Here is an 18,825-nt window from a genome sequence, read left to right on the forward strand (position 1 = left end):
AGCGAACAGATTAGGCAGTCTCCTTGTTTGTGAGACAGCGAACGTCCACAGTGCTTCCTCATTCTGCGAGGCAGCGAAGAGACGCAGCGCTCAGTTAGTTCGCCAGTCATCGAAGAGACGAAGCGGTCTGCTTGTTCGCCAGGCAGCGAACAGATTAGGCAGTCTCCTTGTTTGTGAGACAGCGAACGTCCACAGTGCTTCCTCATTCTGCGAGACAGCGAAGAGACAAAGCGGTTTGCTTGTTCACCAGACAGCGAAGAGACGAAGCAGTCTGCTTGTTCTCCAGGCAGCGAACAGGTTAGGCAGTCTCCTTGATTGTGAGACAGCGAACATCCACAGTGGTCACTCCTTCTGTGAGGCAGTGAAGAGACAGAGTGGTCTGCTTGTTCGCCAGGCAGCGAACAGATTAGGCAGTCTCCTTGTTTGTGAGACAGAAAACATCCACAGTGGTTCCTCATTCTGCGAGACAGAGAAAAGACAGAGTGTTTTGCTTGTTCGCCTGGCAGCGAAGAGACAAAGCCGTCTGCTTGTTCGGCTGGCAGTGCACAGATTCCGCATTCTCCTTGTTTGTGAGACAGCGAACATCCACAGTGGTTCCTCCTTCTGCGAGGTAGCGAAGAAACGCAGCGGTGTGCTTGTTGGCCAGGCAGCGAACAGATTAGGCAGTCTCCTTGTTTGTTAGACAGTGAACATCCACAGTGGTCACTCCTTCTGCGAGGCAGCGAAGTGACAGAGCCTTTTGTTTGTTCGCCTGGCAGCGAAGAGACACAGCGGTTTGCTTGTTCGCCAGGCAGCGAAGAGACAAAGCCGTCTGCTTGTTCGCCAGGCAGTGGACAGATTCCGCATTCTCCTTGTTTGTGAGACAGCGAGCATCCACAGTGGTCACTCATTCTGCGAGGCAGCGAACAGATGCAGCGGTTTGCTTGTCCACTAGATGGCGTAGTGGCATCACGGATTGCTTTTTCGCCTGGAAGCGACCCGATGCAGCACTTTGCCAGCTGGCGAGGCAGCGAACAGATGCAGCAGTCTGCTGCTTTGTGAGACAGCGAACATCCACGGTGGTTAGTTATTCTGCGAGGCAGCGAAGAGACGAAGCGGTCTGCTTGATCGCCAGGCAGCAAAGAGACGAAGCGGTTTGCTTGCTCGCCAGGCAGCGAACAGATAGGGCAGTCTCCTTGTTTGTGAGACGGCGAACATCCACAGTGGTCACTCATTCTGCGAGACAGCGAATTGGCATAGCGTTCTGCTTGTTCACTAGGCAGTGGACAGATTAGGCAGTCTCCGTGTTTGTGAGACAGCGAACATCCACAGTGGTCACTCATTCTGCGAGGCAGCCAAGAGACGCAGCGGTCTGCTTGTCCATTAGATGGCGTAGTGGCATCACGGATTGCTTTTTCGCCTGGAAGCGACCCGATGCAGCACTTTGCCAGCTGGCGAGGCAGCGAACAGACGCAGCAGTCTGCTGCTTTGTGAGACAGCGAACATCCACGATGCTTAGGTATTGTGCGAGGCAGCGAAGAGACGCAGCGCTTAGTTAGTTCTCCAGGCCCTGAACACATGCAACGGTTCACTTGTTGGCAACGCAGCGAGGAGAGGCAGCGGTCTGCTTGTTCGTGAGGCAGCGGAGAAATGCAGCGGTTTGCTTGATGGCGAGGCAGAGAAGAGAGAGAGCAGTTCGCTTTTTTGCGAGGCAGCGAAGAGACACGGCAGCCTGCTTGTTCTCCAGGCAGTGAAGAGATTAGGCAGTCTCCTTGTTTGTGAGACAGCGAACATCCACAGTGGTCACTCATTGTGCGAGGCAGTGAAGAGGCACAGCGGTCTGCTTGTTCTCCAGGCAGCGAAGAGATTAGGCAGTCTCCTTGTTGGTGAGACAGCGAACATTCATAGTGTTTCTTCATTCTGCGAGGCAGCCTAGAGACGCAGCGTTTTGCTTTTTCGCCAGGCAGCGAACAGATTAGGCAGTCTCCTTGTTTGTGAGACAGAAAACATCCACGGTGGTCACTCCTTCTGCGAGGCAGTGAAGAGAGAGAGTGGTCTGCTTGTTCGCCAGGCAGCGAAAAGATTAGGCACTCTCCTTGTTTGTGAGAGAGCGAACACGCACAGTGCTTCCTCATTCTGCGATGCAGTGAAGAGACAGAGCGTTTTGCTTGTTCGCCTGGCAGCGAAGAGACACAGCGGTTTGCTTGTTCACCAGGCAGTGAAGAGACGAAGCAGTCTGCTTGTTCTCCAGGCAGCGAACAGATTAGGCAGTCTCCTTGTTTGTGAGACAGTGAACATCCACAGTGGTTCCCCATTCTGCGAGGCAGCGAAGAGACACAGTGGTTTTCTTGTTCGCCTGGGAGCGAAGAGAGGAAGCAGTCTGCTTGTTCGCCAGGCAGCGAAAAGATTAGGCAGTCTCCTTGTTTGTGAGACAGCGAACATCCGCAGTGCTTCCTCATTCTGCGAGGCAGCGAAGAGACGCAGCGCTCAGTTAGTTCGCCAGTCATCGAAGAGACGAAGCGGTCTGCTTGTTCGCCAGGCAGCGAACAGATTAGGCAGTCTCCTTGTTTGTGAGACAGCGAACGTCCACAGTGCTTCCTCATTCTGCGAGACAGCGAAGAGACAAAGCGGTTTGCTTGTTCACCAGACAGCGAAGAGACGAAGCAGTCTGCTTGTTCTCCAGGCAGCGAACAGGTTAGGCAGTCTCCTTGATTGTGAGACAGCGAACATCCACAGTGGTCACTCCTTCTGTGAGGCAGTGAAGAGACAGAGTGGTCTGCTTGTTCGCCAGGCAGCGAACAGATTAGGCAGTCTCCTTGTTTGTGAGACAGAAAACATCCACAGTGGTTCCTCATTCTGCGAGACAGAGAAAAGACAGAGTGTTTTGCTTGTTCGCCTGGCAGCGAAGAGACAAAGCGGTTTGCTTGTTCGCCTGGCAGCGAAGAGACAAAGCCGTCTGCTTGTTCGGCTGGCAGTGCACAGATTCCGCATTCTGCTTGTTTGTGAGACAGCGAACATCCACAGTGGTTCCTCCTTCTGCGAGGTAGCGAAGAAACGCAGCGGTGTGCTTGTTCGCCAGGCAGCGAACAGATTAGGCAGTCTCCTTGTTTGTTAGACAGTGAACATCCCCAGTGGTCACTCCTTCTGCGAGGCAGCGAAGTGACAGAGCCTTTTGTTTGTTCGCCTGGCAGCGAAGAGACACAGCGGTTTGCTTGTTCGCCAGGCAGCGAAGAGACAAAGCCGTCTGCTTGTTCGCCAGGCAGTGGACAGATTCCGCATTCTCCTTGTTTGTGAGACAGCGAGCATCCACAGTGGTCACTCATTCTGCGAGGCAGCGAACAGATGCAGCGGTTTGCTTGTCCACTAGATGGCGTAGTGGCATCACGGATTGCTTTTTCGCCTGGAAGCGACCCGATGCAGCACTTTGCCAGCTGGCGAGGCAGCGAACAGACGCAGCAGTCTGCTGCTTTGTGAGACAGCGAACATCCACGGTGGTTAGTTATTCTGCGAGGCAGCGAAGAGACGAAGCGGTCTGCTTGATCGCCAGGCAGCGAACAGATAGGGCAGTCTCCTTGTTTGTGAGACGGCGAACATCCACAGTGCTTCCTCATTCTGCCAGGCAGCCAAGAGAAGAAACGGTTTGCTTTTTCGCCAGGCAGCGAACAGATTAGGCAGTCTCCTTGTTTGTGAGACAGCGAACATCCACAGTGGTCACTCATTCTGCGAGACAGCGAATTGTCATAGCGTTCTGCTTGTTCACTAGGCAGTGGACAGATTAGGCAGTCTCCGTGTTTGTGAGACAGCGAACATCCACAGTGGTCACTCATTCTGCGAGGCAGCCAAGAGACGCAGCGGTCTGCTTGTCCATTAGATGGCGTAGTGGCATCACGGATTGCTTTTTCGCCTGGAAGCGACCCGATGCAGCACTTTGCCAGCTGGCGAGGCAGCGAACAGACGCAGCAGTCTGCTGCTTTGTGAGACAGCGAACATCCACGATGCTTAGGTATTGTGCGAGGCAGCGAAGAGACGCAGCGCTTAGTTAGTTCTCCAGGCCCTGAACACATGCAACGGTTCACTTGTTGCCAACGCAGCGAGGAGAGGCAGCGGTCTGCTTGTTCGTGAGGCAGCGGAGAAATGCAGCAGTTTGCTTGATGGCGAGGCAGAGAAGAGAGAGAGCGGTTCGCTTTTTTGCGAGGCAGCGAAGAGACACGGCAGCCTGCTTGTTCTCCAGGCAGCGAAGAGATTAGGCAGTCTCCTTGTTGGTGAGACAGCGAACATCCACAGTGGTCACTCATTGTGCGAGGCAGGGAAGAGGCACAGCGGTCTGCTTGTTCTCCAGGCAGCGAAGAGATTAGGCAGTCTCCTTGTTGGTGAGACAGCGAACATTCATAGTGTTTCTTCATTCTGCGAGGCAGCCTAGAGACGCAGCGTTTTGCTTTTTCGCCAGGCAGCGAACAGATTAGGCAGTCTCCTTGTTTGTCAGAGAGAAAACATCCACGGTGGTCACTCCTTCTGCGAGGCAGTGAAGAGAGAGAGTGGTCTGCTTGTTCGCCAGGCAGCGAAAAGATTAGGCACTCTCCTTGTTTGTGAGAGAGCGAACACGCACAGTGCTTCCTCATTCTGCGATGCAGTGAAGAGACAGAGCGTTTTGCTTGTTCGCCTGGCAGCGAAGAGACACAGCGGTTTGCTTGTTCACCAGGCAGTGAAGAGACGAAGCAGTCTGCTTGTTCTCCAGGCAGCGAACAGATTAGGCAGTCTCCTTGTTTGTGAGACAGTGAACATCCACAGTGGTTCCCCATTCTGCGAGGCAGCGAAGAGACACAGTGGTTTTCTTGTTCGCCTGGGAGCGAAGAGAGGAAGCAGTCTGCTTGTTCGCCAGGCAGCGAAAAGATTAGGCAGTCTCCTTGTTTGTGAGACAGCGAACATCCGCAGTGCTTCCTCATTCTGCGAGGCAGCGAAGAGACGCAGCGCTCAGTTAGTTCGCCAGTCATCGAAGAGACGAAGCGGTCTGCTTGTTCGCCAGGCAGCGAACAGATTAGGCAGTCTCCTTGTTTGTGAGACAGCGAACGTCCACAGTGCTTCCTCATTCTGCGAGACAGCGAAGAGACAAAGCGGTTTGCTTGTTCACCAGACAGCGAAGAGACGAAGCAGTCTGCTTGTTCTCCAGGCAGCGAACAGGTTAGGCAGTCTCCTTGATTGTGAGACAGCGAACATCCACAGTGGTCACTCCTTCTGTGAGGCAGTGAAGAGACAGAGTGGTCTGCTTGTTCGCCAGGCAGCGAACAGATTAGGCAGTCTCCTTGTTTGTGAGACAGAAAACATCCACAGTGGTTCCTCATTCTGCGAGACAGAGAAAAGACAGAGTGTTTTGCTTGTTCGCCTGGCAGCGAAGAGACAAAGCCGTCTGCTTGTTCGCCAGGCAGTGGACAGATTCCGCATTCTCCTTGTTTGTGAGACAGCGAACATCCACAGTGGTTCCTCCTTCTGCGAGGTAGCGAAGAAACGCAGCGGTGTGCTTGTTCGCCAGGCAGCGAACAGATTAGGCAGTCTCCTTGTTTGTTAGACAGTGAACATCCACAGTGGTCACTCCTTCTGCGAGGCAGCGAAGTGACAGAGCCTTTTGTTTGTTCGCCTGGCAGCGAAGAGACACAGCGGTTTGCTTGTTCGCCAGGCAGTGGACAGATTCCGCATTCTCCTTGTTTGTGAGACAGCGAGCATCCACAGTGGTCACTCATTCTGCGAGGCAGCGAACAGATGCAGCGGTTTGCTTGTCCACTAGATGGCGTAGTGGCATCACGGATTGCTTTTTCGCCTGGAAGCGACCCGATGCAGCACTTTGCCAGCTGGCGAGGCAGCGAACAGACGCAGCAGTCTGCTGCTTTGTGAGACAGCGAACATCCACGGTGGTTAGTTATTCTGCGAGGCAGCGAAGAGACGAAGCGGTCTGCTTGATCGCCAGGCAGCGAAGAGACGAAGCGGTTTGCTTGCTCGCCAGGCAGCGAACAGATAGGGCAGTCTCCTTGTTTGTGAGACGGCGAACATCCACAGTGGTTCCTCATTCTGCCAGGCAGCCAAGAGAAGAAACGGTTTGCTTTTTCGCCAGGCAGCGAACAGATTAGGCAGTCTCCTTGTTTGTGAGACAGCGAACATCCACAGTGGTCACTCATTCTGCGAGACAGCGAATTGGCATAGCGTTCTGCTTGTTCACTAGGCAGTGGACAGATTAGGCAGTCTCCGTGTTTGTGAGACAGCGAACATCCACAGTGGTCACTCATTCTGCGAGGCAGCCAAGAGACGCAGCGGTCTGCTTGTCCATTAGATGGCGTAGTGGCATCACGGATTGCTTTTTCGCCTGGAAGCGACCCGATGCAGCACTTTGCCAGCTGGCGAGGCAGCGAACAGACGCAGCAGTCTGCTGCTTTGTGAGACAGCGAACATCCACGATGCTTAGGTATTGTGCGAGGCAGCGAAGAGACGCAGCGCTTAGTTAGTTCTCCAGGCCCTGAACACATGCAACGGTTCACTTGTTGGCAACGCAGCGAGGAGAGGCAGCGGTCTGCTTGTTCGTGAGGCAGCGGAGAAATGCAGCGGTTTGCTTGATGGCGAGGCAGAGAAGAGAGAGAGCGGTTCGCTTTTTTGCGAGGCAGCGAAGAGACACGGCAGCCTGCTTGTTCTCCAGGCAGCGAAGAGATTAGGCAGTCTCCTTGTTTGTGAGACAGCGAACATCCACAGTGGTCACTCATTGTGCGAGGCAGTGAAGAGGCACAGCGGTCTGCTTGTTCTCCAGGCAGCGAAGAGATTAGGCAGTCTCCTTGTTGGTGAGACAGCGAACATTCATAGTGTTTCTTCATTCTGCGAGGCAGCCTAGAGACGCAGCATTTTGCTTTTTCGCCAGGCAGCGAACAGATTAGGCAGTCTCCTTGTTTGTGAGACAGAAAACATCCACGGTGGTCACTCCTTCTGCGAGGCAGTGAAGAGAGAGAGTGGTCTGCTTGTTCGCCAGGCAGCGAAAAGATTAGGCACTCTCCTTGTTTGTGAGAGAGCGAACACGCACAGTGCTTCCTCATTCTGCGATGCAGTGAAGAGAGAGAGCGTTTTGCTTGTTCACCTGGCAGCGAAGAGACACAGCGGTTTGCTTGTTCACCAGGCAGTGAAGAGACGAAGCAGTCTGCTTGTTCTCCAGGCAGCGAACAGATTAGGCAGTCTCCTTGTTTGTGAGACAGTGAACATCCACAGTGGTTCCCCATTCTGCGAGGCAGCGAAGAGACACAGTGGTTTTCTTGTTCGCCTGGGAGCGAAGAGAGGAAGCAGTCTGCTTGTTCGCCAGGCAGCGAAAAGATTAGGCAGTCTCCTTGTTTGTGAGACAGCGAACATCCGCAGTGCTTCCTCATTCTGCGAGGCAGCGAAGAGACGCAGCGCTCAGTTAGTTCGCCAGTCATCGAAGAGACGAAGCGGTCTGCTTGTTCGCCAGGCAGCGAACAGATTAGGCAGTCTCCTTGTTTGTGAGACAGCGAACGTCCACAGTGCTTCCTCATTCTGCGAGACAGCGAAGAGACAAAGCGGTTTGCTTGTTCACCAGACAGCGAAGAGACGAAGCAGTCTGCTTGTTCTCCAGGCAGCGAACAGGTTAGGCAGTCTCCTTGATTGTGAGACAGCGAACATCCACAGTGGTCACTCCTTCTGTGAGGCAGTGAAGAGACAGAGTGGTCTGCTTGTTCGCCAGGCAGCGAACAGATTAGGCAGTCTCCTTGTTTGTGAGACAGAAAACATCCACAGTGGTTCCTCATTCTGCGAGACAGAGAAAAGACAGAGTGTTTTGCTTGTTCGCCTGGCAGCGAAGAGACAAAGCCGTCTGCTTGTTCGCCAGGCAGTGGACAGATTCCGCATTCTCCTTGTTTGTGAGACAGCGAACATCCACAGTGGTTCCTCCTTCTGCGAGGTAGCGAAGAAACGCAGCGGTGTGCTTGTTCGCCAGGCAGCGAACAGATTAGGCAGTCTCCTTGTTTGTTAGACAGTGAACATCCACAGTGGTCACTCCTTCTGCGAGGCAGCGAAGTGACAGAGCCTTTTGTTTGTTCGCCTGGCAGCGAAGAGACACAGCGGTTTGCTTGTTCGCCAGGCAGTGGACAGATTCCGCATTCTCCTTGTTTGTGAGACAGCGAGCATCCACAGTGGTCACTCATTCTGCGAGGCAGCGAACAGATGCAGCGGTTTGCTTGTCCACTAGATGGCGTAGTGGCATCACGGATTGCTTTTTCGCCTGGAAGCGACCCGATGCAGCACTTTGCCAGCTGGCGAGGCAGCGAACAGACGCAGCAGTCTGCTGCTTTGTGAGACAGCGAACATCCACGGTGGTTAGTTATTCTGCGAGGCAGCGAAGAGACGAAGCGGTCTGCTTGATCGCCAGGCAGCGAACAGATAGGGCAGTCTCCTTGTTTGTGAGACAGCGAACATCCACAGTGGTTCCTCATTCTGCCAGGCAGCCAAGAGAAGAAACGGTTTGCTTTTTCGCCAGGCAGCGAACAGATTAGGCAGTCTCCTTGTTTGTGAGACAGCGAACATCCACAGTGGTCACTCATTCTGCGAGACAGCGAATTGTCATAGCGTTCTGCTTGTTCACTAGGCAGTGGACAGATTAGGCAGTCTCCGTGTTTGTGAGACAGCGAACATCCACAGTGGTCACTCATTCTGCGAGGCAGCCAAGAGACGCAGCGGTCTGCTTGTCCATTAGATGGCGTAGTGGCATCACGGATTGCTTTTTCGCCTGGAAGCGACCCGATGCAGCACTTTGCCAGCTGGCGAGGCAGCGAACAGACGCAGCAGTCTGCTGCTTTGTGAGACAGCGAACATCCACGATGCTTAGGTATTGTGCGAGGCAGCGAAGAGACGCAGCGCTTAGTTAGTTCTCCAGGCCCTGAACACATGCAACGGTTCACTTGTTGGCAACGCAGCGAGGAGAGGCAGCGGTCTGCTTGTTCGTGAGGCAGCGGAGAAATGCAGCGGTTTGCTTGATGGCGAGGCAGAGAAGAGAGAGAGCGGTTCGCTTTTTTGCGAGGCAGCGAAGAGACACGGCAGCCTGCTTGTTCTCCAGGCAGCGAAGAGATTAGGCAGTCTCCTTGTTTGTGAGACAGCGAACATCCACAGTGGTCACTCATTGTGCGAGGCAGTGAAGAGGCACAGCGGTCTGCTTGTTCTCCAGGCAGCGAAGAGATTAGGCAGTCTCCTTGTTGGTGAGACAGCGAACATTCATAGTGTTTCTTCATTCTGCGAGGCAGCCTAGAGACGCAGCGTTTTGCTTTTTCGCCAGGCAGCGAACAGATTAGGCAGTCTCCTTGTTTGTGAGACAGAAAACATCCACGGTGGTCACTCCTTCTGCGAGGCAGTGAAGAGAGAGAGTGGTCTGCTTGTTCGCCAGGCAGCGAAAAGATTAGGCACTCTCCTTGTTTGTGAGAGAGCGAACACGCACAGTGCTTCCTCATTCTGCGATGCAGTGAAGAGACAGAGCGTTTTGCTTGTTCGCCTGGCAGCGAAGAGACACAGCGGTTTGCTTGTTCACCAGGCAGTGAAGAGACGAAGCAGTCTGCTTGTTCTCCAGGCAGCGAACAGATTAGGCAGTCTCCTTGTTTGTGAGACAGTGAACATCCACAGTGGTTCCCCATTCTGCGAGGCAGCGAAGAGACACAGTGGTTTTCTTGTTCGCCTGGGAGCGAAGAGAGGAAGCAGTCTGCTTGTTCGCCAGGCAGCGAAAAGATTAGGCAGTCTCCTTGTTTGTGAGACAGCGAACATCCGCAGTGCTTCCTCATTCTGCGAGGCAGCGAAGAGACGCAGCGCTCAGTTAGTTCGCCAGTCATCGAAGAGACGAAGCGGTCTGCTTGTTCGCCAGGCAGCGAACAGATTAGGCAGTCTCCTTGTTTGTGAGACAGCGAACGTCCACAGTGCTTCCTCATTCTGCGAGACAGCGAAGAGACAAAGCGGTTTGCTTGTTCACCAGACAGCGAAGAGACGAAGCAGTCTGCTTGTTCTCCAGGCAGCGAACAGGTTAGGCAGTCTCCTTGATTGTGAGACAGCGAACATCCACAGTGGTCACTCCTTCTGTGAGGCAGTGAAGAGACAGAGTGGTCTGCTTGTTCGCCAGGCAGCGAACAGATTAGGCAGTCTCCTTGTTTGTGAGACAGAAAACATCCACAGTGGTTCCTCATTCTGCGAGACAGAGAAAAGACAGAGTGTTTTGCTTGTTCGCCTGGCAGCGAAGAGACAAAGCCGTCTGCTTGTTCGGCTGGCAGTGCACAGATTCCGCATTCTGCTTGTTTGTGAGACAGCGAACATCCACAGTGGTTCCTCCTTCTGCGAGGTAGCGAAGAAACGCAGCGGTGTGCTTGTTGGCCAGGCAGCGAACAGATTAGGCAGTCTCCTTGTTTGTTAGACAGTGAACATCCCCAGTGGTCACTCCTTCTGCGAGGCAGCGAAGTGACAGAGCCTTTTGTTTGTTCGCCTGGCAGCGAAGAGACACAGCGGTTTGCTTGTTCGCCAGGCAGCGAAGAGACAAAGCCGTCTGCTTGTTCGCCAGGCAGTGGACAGATTCCGCATTCTCCTTGTTTGTGAGACAGCGAGCATCCACAGTGGTCACTCATTCTGCGAGGCAGCGAACAGATGCAGCGGTTTGCTTGTCCACTAGATGGCGTAGTGGCATCACGGATTGCTTTTTCGCCTGGAAGCGACCCGATGCAGCACTTTGCCAGCTGGCGAGGCAGCGAACAGACGCAGCAGTCTGCTGCTTTGTGAGACAGCGAACATCCACGGTGGTTAGTTATTCTGCGAGGCAGCGAAGAGACGAAGCGGTCTGCTTGATCGCCAGGCAGCGAAGAGACGAAGCGGTTTGCTTGCTCGCCAGGCAGTGAACAGATAGGGCAGTCTCCTTGTTTGTGAGACAGCGAACATCCACAGTGGTTCCTCATTCTGCCAGGCAGCCAAGAGAAGAAACGGTTTGCTTTTTCGCCAGGCAGCGAACAGATTAGGCAGTCTCCTTGTTTGTGAGACAGCGAACATCCACAGTGGTCACTCATTCTGCGAGACAGCGAATTGGCATAGCGTTCTGCTTGTTCACTAGGCAGTGGACAGATTAGGCAGTCTCCGTGTTTGTGAGACAGCGAACATCCACAGTGGTCACTCATTCTGCGAGGCAGCCAAGAGACGCAGCGGTCTGCTTGTCCATTAGATGGCGTAGTGGCATCACGGATTGCTTTTTCGCCTGGAAGCGACCCGATGCAGCACTTTGCCAGCTGGCGAGGCAGCGAACAGACGCAGCAGTCTGCTGCTTTGTGAGACAGCGAACATCCACGATGCTTAGGTATTGTGCGAGGCAGCGAAGAGACGCAGCGCTTAGTTAGTTCTCCAGGCCCTGAACACATGCAACGGTTCACTTGTTGGCAACGCAGCGAGGAGAGGCAGCGGTCTGCTTGTTCGTGAGGCAGCGGAGAAATGCAGCGGTTTGCTTGATGGCGAGGCAGAGAAGAGAGAGAGCGGTTCGCTTTTTTGCGAGGCAGCGAAGAGACACGGCAGCCTGCTTGTTCTCCAGGCAGCGAAGAGATTAGGCAGTCTCCTTGTTTGTGAGACAGCGAACATCCACAGTGGTCACTCATTGTGCGAGGCAGTGAAGAGGCACAGCGGTCTGCTTGTTCTCCAGGCAGCGAAGAGATTAGGCAGTCTCCTTGTTGGTGAGACAGCGAACATTCATAGTGTTTCTTCATTCTGCGAGGCAGCCTAGAGACGCAGCGTTTTGCTTTTTCGCCAGGCAGCGAACAGATTAGGCAGTCTCCTTGTTTGTGAGACAGAAAACATCCACGGTGGTCACTCCTTCTGCGAGGCAGTGAAGAGAGAGAGTGGTCTGCTTGTTCGCCAGGCAGCGAAAAGATTAGGCACTCTCCTTGTTTGTGAGAGAGCGAACACGCACAGTGCTTCCTCATTCTGCGATGCAGTGAAGAGAGAGAGCGTTTTGCTTGTTCGCCTGGCAGCGAAGAGACACAGCGGTTTGCTTGTTCACCAGGCAGTGAAGAGATGAAGCAGTCTGCTTGTTCGCCAGGCAGCGAACAGATTAGGCAGTCTCCTTGTTTGTGAGACAGCGAACATCCGCAGTGGTTCCCCATTCTGCGAGGCAGCGAAGAGACACAGTGGTTTTCTTGTTCGCCTGGGAGCGAAGGGAGGAAGCGGTCTGCTTGTTCGCCAGGCAGCGAAAAGATTAGGCAGTCTCCTTGTTTGTGAGACAGCGAACATCCGCAGTGCTTCCTCATTCTGCGAGGCAGCGAAGAGACGCAGCGCTCAGTTAGTTCGCCAGTCATCGAAGAGACGAAGCGGTCTGCTTGTTCGCCAGGCAGCGAACAGATTAGGCAGTCTCCTTGTTTGTGAGACAGCGAACGTCCACAGTGCTTCCTCATTCTGCGAGACAGCGAAGAGACAAAGCGGTTTGCTTGTTCACCAGACAGCGAAGAGACGAAGCAGTCTGCTTGTTCTCCAGGCAGCGAACAGGTTAGGCAGTCTCCTTGATTGTGAGACAGCGAACATCCACAGTGGTCACTCCTTCTGTGAGGCAGTGAAGAGACAGAGTGGTCTGCTTGTTCGCCAGGCAGCGAACAGATTAGGCAGTCTCCTTGTTTGTGAGACAGAAAACATCCACAGTGGTTCCTCATTCTGCGAGACAGAGAAAAGACAGAGTGTTTTGCTTGTTCGCCTGGCAGCGAAGAGACGAAGCGGTTTGCTTGTTCGCCTGGCAGCGAAGAGACAAAGCCGTCTGCTTGTTCGCCAGGCAGTGGACAGATTCCGCATTCTCCTTGTTTGTGAGACAGCGAACATCCACAGTGGTTCCTCCTTCTGCGAGGTAGCGAAGAAACGCAGCGGTGTGCTTGTTGGCCAGGCAGCGAACAGATTAGGCAGTCTCCTTGTTTGTTAGACAGTGAATATCCACAGTGGTCACTCCTTCTGCGAGGCAGCGAAGTGACAGAGCCTTTTGTTTGTTCGCCTGGCAGCGAAGAGACACAGCGGTTTGCTTGTTCGCCAGGCAGTGGACAGATTCCGCATTCTCCTTGTTTGTGAGACAGCGAGCATCCACAGTGGTCACTCATTCTGCGAGGCAGCCAAGAGACGCAGCGGTTTGCTTGTCCACTAGATGGCGTAGTGGCATCACGGATTGCTTTTTCGCCTGGAAGCGACCCGGTGCAGCACTTTGCCAGCTGGCGAGGCAGCGAACAGACGCAGCAGTCTGCTGCTTTGTGAGACAGCGAACATCCACGGTGGTTAGTTATTCTGCGAGGCAGCGAAGAGACGAAGCGGTCTGCTTGATCGCCAGGCAGCGAAGAGACGAAGCGGTTTGCTTGCTCGCCAGGCAGCGAACAGATAGGGCAGTCTCCTTGTTTGTGAGACAGCGAACATCCACAGTGGTCACTCATTGTGCGAGGCAGTGAAGAGGCACAGCGGTCTGCTTGTTCTCCAGGCAGCGAAGAGATTAGGCAGTCTCCTTGTTGGTGAGACAGCGAACATTCATAGTGTTTCTTCATTCTGCGAGGCAGCCTAGAGACGCAGCGTTTTGCTTTTTCGCCAGGCAGCGAACAGATTAGGCAGTCTCCTTGTTTGTGAGACAGAAAACATCCACGGTGGTCACTCCTTCTGCGAGGCAGTGAAGAGAGAGAGTGGTCTGCTTGTTCGCCAGGCAGCGAAAAGATTAGGCACTCTCCTTGTTTGTGAGAGAGCGAACACGCACAGTGCTTCCTCATTCTGCGATGCAGTGAGGAGACAGAGCGTTTTGCTTGTTCGCCTGGCAGCGAAGAGACACAGCGGTTTGCTTGTTCACCAGGCAGTGAAGAGACGAAGCAGTCTGCTTGTTCTCCAGGCAGCGAACAGATTAGGCAGTCTCCTTGTTTGTGAGACAGTGAACATCCACAGTGGTTCCCCATTCTGCGAGGCAGCGAAGAGACACAGTGGTTTTCTTGTTCGCCTGGGAGCGAAGAGAGGAAGCAGTCTGCTTGTTCGCCAGGCAGCGAAAAGATTAGGCAGTCTCCTTGTTTGTGAGACAGCGAACATCCGCAGTGCTTCCTCATTCTGCGAGGCAGCGAAGAGACGCAGCGCTCAGTTAGTTCGCCAGTCATCGAAGAGACGAAGCGGTCTGCTTGTTCGCCAGGCAGCGAACAGATTAGGCAGTCTCCTTGTTTGTGAGACAGCGAACGTCCACAGTGCTTCCTCATTCTGCGAGACAGCGAAGAGACAAAGCGGTTTGCTTGTTCACCAGACAGCGAAGAGACGAAGCAGTCTGCTTGTTCTCCAGGCAGCGAACAGGTTAGGCAGTCTCCTTGATTGTGAGACAGCGAACATCCACAGTGGTCACTCCTTCTGTGAGGCAGTGAAGAGACAGAGTGGTCTGCTTGTTCGCCAGGCAGCGAACAGATTAGGCAGTCTCCTTGTTTGTGAGACAGAAAACATCCACAGTGGTTCCTCATTCTGCGAGACAGAGAAAAGACAGAGTGTTTTGCTTGTTCGCCTGGCAGCGAAGAGACAAAGCCGTCTGCTTGTTCGGCTGGCAGTGCACAGATTCCGCATTCTCCTTGTTTGTGAGACAGCGAACATCCACAGTGGTTCCTCCTTCTGCGAGGTAGCGAAGAAACGCAGCGGTGTGCTTGTTCGCCAGGCAGCGAACAGATTAGGCAGTCTCCTTGTTTGTTAGACAGTGAACATCCCCAGTGGTCACTCCTTCTGCGAGGCAGCGAAGTGACAGAGCCTTTTGTTTGTTCGCCTGGCAGCGAAGAGACACAGCGGTTTGCTTGTTCGCCAGGCAGTGGACAGATTCCGCATTCTCCTTGTTTGTGAGACAGCGAGCATCCACAGTGGTCACTCATTCTGCGAGGCAGCGAACAGATGCAGCGGTTTGCTTGTCCACTAGATGGCGTAGTGGCATCACGGATTGCTTTTTCGCCTGGAAGCGACCCGATGCAGCACTTTGCCAGCTGGCGAGGCAGCGAACAGACGCAGCAGTCTGCTGCTTTGTGAGACAGCGAACATCCACGGTGGTTAGTTATTCTGCGAGGCAGCGAAGAGACGAAGCGGTCTGCTTGATCGCCAGGCAGCGAAGAGACGAAGCGGTTTGCTTGCTCGCCAGGCAGCGAACAGATAGGGCAGTCTCCTTGTTTGTGAGACAGCGAACATCCACAGTGGTCACTCATTGTGCGAGGCAGTGAAGAGGCACAGCGGTCTGCTTGTTCTCCAGGCAGCGAAGAGATTAGGCAGTCTCCTTGTTGGTGAGACAGCGAACATTCATAGTGTTTCTTCATTCTGCGAGGCAGCCTAGAGACGCAGCGTTTTGCTTTTTCGCCAGGCAGCGAACAGATTAGGCAGTCTCCTTGTTTGTGAGACAGAAAACATCCACGGTGGTCACTCCTTCTGCGAGGCAGTGAAGAGAGAGAGTGGTCTGCTTGTTCGCCAGGCAGCGAAAAGATTAGGCACTCTCCTTGTTTGTGAGAGAGCGAACACGCACAGTGCTTCCTCATTCTGCGATGCAGTGAAGAGAGAGAGCGTTTTGCTTGTTCGCCTGGCAGCGAAGAGACACAGTGGTTTGCTTGTTCACCAGGCAGTGAAGAGACGAAGCAGTCTGCTTGTTCTCCAGGCAGCGAACAGATTAGGCAGTCTCCTTGTTTGTGAGACAGAAAACATCCACAGTGGTTCCTCATTCTGCGAGACAGAGAAAAGACAGAGTGTTTTGCTTGTTCGCCTGGCAGCGAAGAGACAAAGCCGTCTGCTTGTTCGCCTGGCAGCGAAGAGACAAAGCCGTCTGCTTGTTCGGCTGGCAGTGCACAGATTCCGCATTCTCCTTGTTTGTGAGACAGCGAACATCCACAGTGGTTCCTCCTTCTGCGAGGTAGCGAAGAAACGCAGCGGTGTGCTTGTTCGCCAGGCAGCGAACAGATTAGGCAGTCTCCTTGTTTGTTAGACAGTGAACATCCCCAGTGGTCACTCCTTCTGCGAGGCAGCGAAGTGACAGAGCCTTTTGTTTGTTCGCCTGGCAGCGAAGAGACACAGCGGTTTGCTTGTTCGCCAGGCAGTGGACAGATTCCGCATTCTCCTTGTTTGTGAGACAGTGAGCATCCACAGTGGTCACTCATTCTGCGAGGCAGCGAACAGATGCAGCGGTTTGCTTGTCCACTAGATGGCGTAGTGGCATCACGGATTGCTTTTTCGCCTGGAAGCGACCCGATGCAGCACTTTGCCAGCTGGCGAGGCAGCGAACAGACGCAGCAGTCTGCTGCTTTGTGAGACAGCGAACATCCACGGTGGTTAGTTATTCTGCGAGGCAGCGAAGAGACGAAGCGGTCTGCTTGATCGCCAGGCAGCGAAGAGACGAAGCGGTTTGCTTGCTCGCCAGGCAGCGAACAGATAGGGCAGTCTCCTTGTTTGTGAGACAGCGAACATCCACAGTGGTCACTCATTGTGCGAGGCAGTGAAGAGGCACAGCGGTCTGCTTGTTCTCCAGGCAGCGAAGAGATTAGGCAGTCTCCTTGTTGGTGAGACAGCGAACATTCATAGTGTTTCTTCATTCTGCGAGGCAGCCTAGAGACGCAGCGTTTTGCTTTTTCGCCAGGCAGCGAACAGATTAGGCAGTCTCCTTGTTTGTGAGACAGAAAACATCCACGGTGGTCACTCCTTCTGCGAGGCAGTGAAGAGAGAGAGTGGTCTGCTTGTTGGCCAGGCAGCGAAAAGATTAGGCACTCTCCTTGTTTGTGAGAGAGCGAACACGCACAGTGCTTCCTCATTCTGCGATGCAGTGAAGAGACAGAGCGTTTTGCTTGTTCGCCTGGCAGCGAAGAGACACAGCGGTTTGCTTGTTCACCAGGCAGTGAAGAGACGAAGCAGTCTGCTTGTTCTCCAGGCAGCGAACAGATTAGGCAGTCTCCTTGTTTGTGAGACAGAAAACATCCACAGTGGTTCCTCATTCTGCGAGACAGAGAAAAGACAGAGTGTTTTGCTTGTTCGCCTGGCAGCGAAGAGACAAAGCCGTCTGCTTGTTCGCCTGGCAGCGAAGAGACAAAGCCGTCTGCTTGTTCGGCTGGCAGTGCACAGATTCCGCATTCTCCTTGTTTGTGAGACAGCGAACATCCACAGTGGTTCCTCCTTCTGCGAGGTAGCGAAGAAACGCAGCGGTGTGCTTGTTCGCCAGGCAGCGAACAGATTAGGCAGTCTCCTTGTTTGTTAGACAGTGAACATCCCCAGTGGTCACTCCTTCTGCGAGGCAGCGAAGTGACAGAGCCTTTTGTTTGTTCGCCTGGCAGCGAAGAGACACAGCGGTTTGCTTGTTCGCCAGGCAGTGGACAGATTCCGCATTCTCCTTGTTTGTGAGACAGTGAGCATCCACAGTGGTCACTCATTCTGCGAGGCAGCGAACAGATGCAGCGGTTTGCTTGTCCACTAGATGGCGTAGTGGCATCACGGATTGCTTTTTCGCCTGGAAGCGACCCGATGCAGCACTTTGCCAGCTGGCGAGGCAGCGAACAGACGCAGCAGTCTGCTGCTTTGTGAGACAGCGAACATCCACGGTGGTTAGTTATTCTGCGAGGCAGCGAAGAGACGAAGCGGTCTGCTTGATCGCCAGGCAGCGAAGAGACGAAGCGGTTTGCTTGCTCGCCAGGCAGCGAACAGATAGGGCAGTCTCCTTGTTTGTGAGACAGCGAACATCCACAGTGGTCACTCATTGTGCGAGGCAGTGAAGAGGCACAGCGGTCTGCTTGTTCTCCAGGCAGCGAAGAGATTAGGCAGTCTCCTTGTTGGTGAGACAGCGAACATTCATAGTGTTTCTTCATTCTGCGAGGCAGCCTAGAGACGCAGCGTTTTGCTTTTTCGCCAGGCAGCGAACAGATTAGGCAGTCTCCTTGTTTGTGAGACAGAAAACATCCACGGTGGTCACTCCTTCTGCGAGGCAGTGAAGAGAGAGAGTGGTCTGCTTGTTCGCCAGGCAGCGAAAAGATTAGGCACTCTCCTTGTTTGTGAGAGAGCGAACACGCACAGTGCTTCCTCATTCTGCGATGCAGTGAAGAGACAGAGCGTTTTGCTTGTTCGCCTGGCAGCGAAGAGACACAGCGGTTTGCTTGTTCACCAGGCAGTGAAGAGACGAAGCAGTCTGCTTGTTCTCCAGGCAGCGAACAGATTAGGCAGTCTCCTTGTTTGTGAGACAGTGAACATCCACAGTGGTTCCCCATTCTGCGAGGCAGCGAAGAGACACAGTGGTTTTCTTGTTCGCCTGGGAGCGAAGAGAGGAAGCAGTCTGCTTGTTCGCCAGGCAGCGAAAAGATTAGGCAGTCTCCTTGTTTGTGAGACAGCGAACATCCGCAGTGCTTCCTCATTCTGCGAGGCAGCGAAGAGACGCAGCGCTCAGTTAGTTCGCCAGTCATCGAAGAGACGAAGCGGTCTGCTTGTTCGCCAGGCAGCGAACAGATTAGGCAGTCTCCTTGTTTGTGAGACAGCGAACGTCCACAGTGCTTCCTCATTCTGCGAGACAGCGAAGAGACAAAGCGGTTTGCTTGTTCACCAGACAGCGAAGAGACGAAGCAGTCTGCTTGTTCTCCAGGCAGCGAACAGGTTAGGCAGTCTCCTTGATTGTGAGACAGCGAACATCCACAGTGGTCACTCCTTCTGTGAGGCAGTGAAGAGACAGAGTGGTCTGCTTGTTCGCCAGGCAGCGAACAGATTAGGCAGTCTCCTTGTTTGTGAGACAGAAAACATCCACAGTGGTTCCTCATTCTGCGAGACAGAGAAAAGACAGAGTGTTTTGCTTGTTCGCCTGGCAGCGAAGAGACAAAGCCGTCTGCTTGTTCGGCT

This window comes from Apteryx mantelli, chromosome 6 (assembly GCF_036417845.1).
Source record: "Apteryx mantelli isolate bAptMan1 chromosome 6, bAptMan1.hap1, whole genome shotgun sequence".
Classification (NCBI taxonomy): Eukaryota; Metazoa; Chordata; class Aves; order Apterygiformes; family Apterygidae; genus Apteryx; species Apteryx mantelli.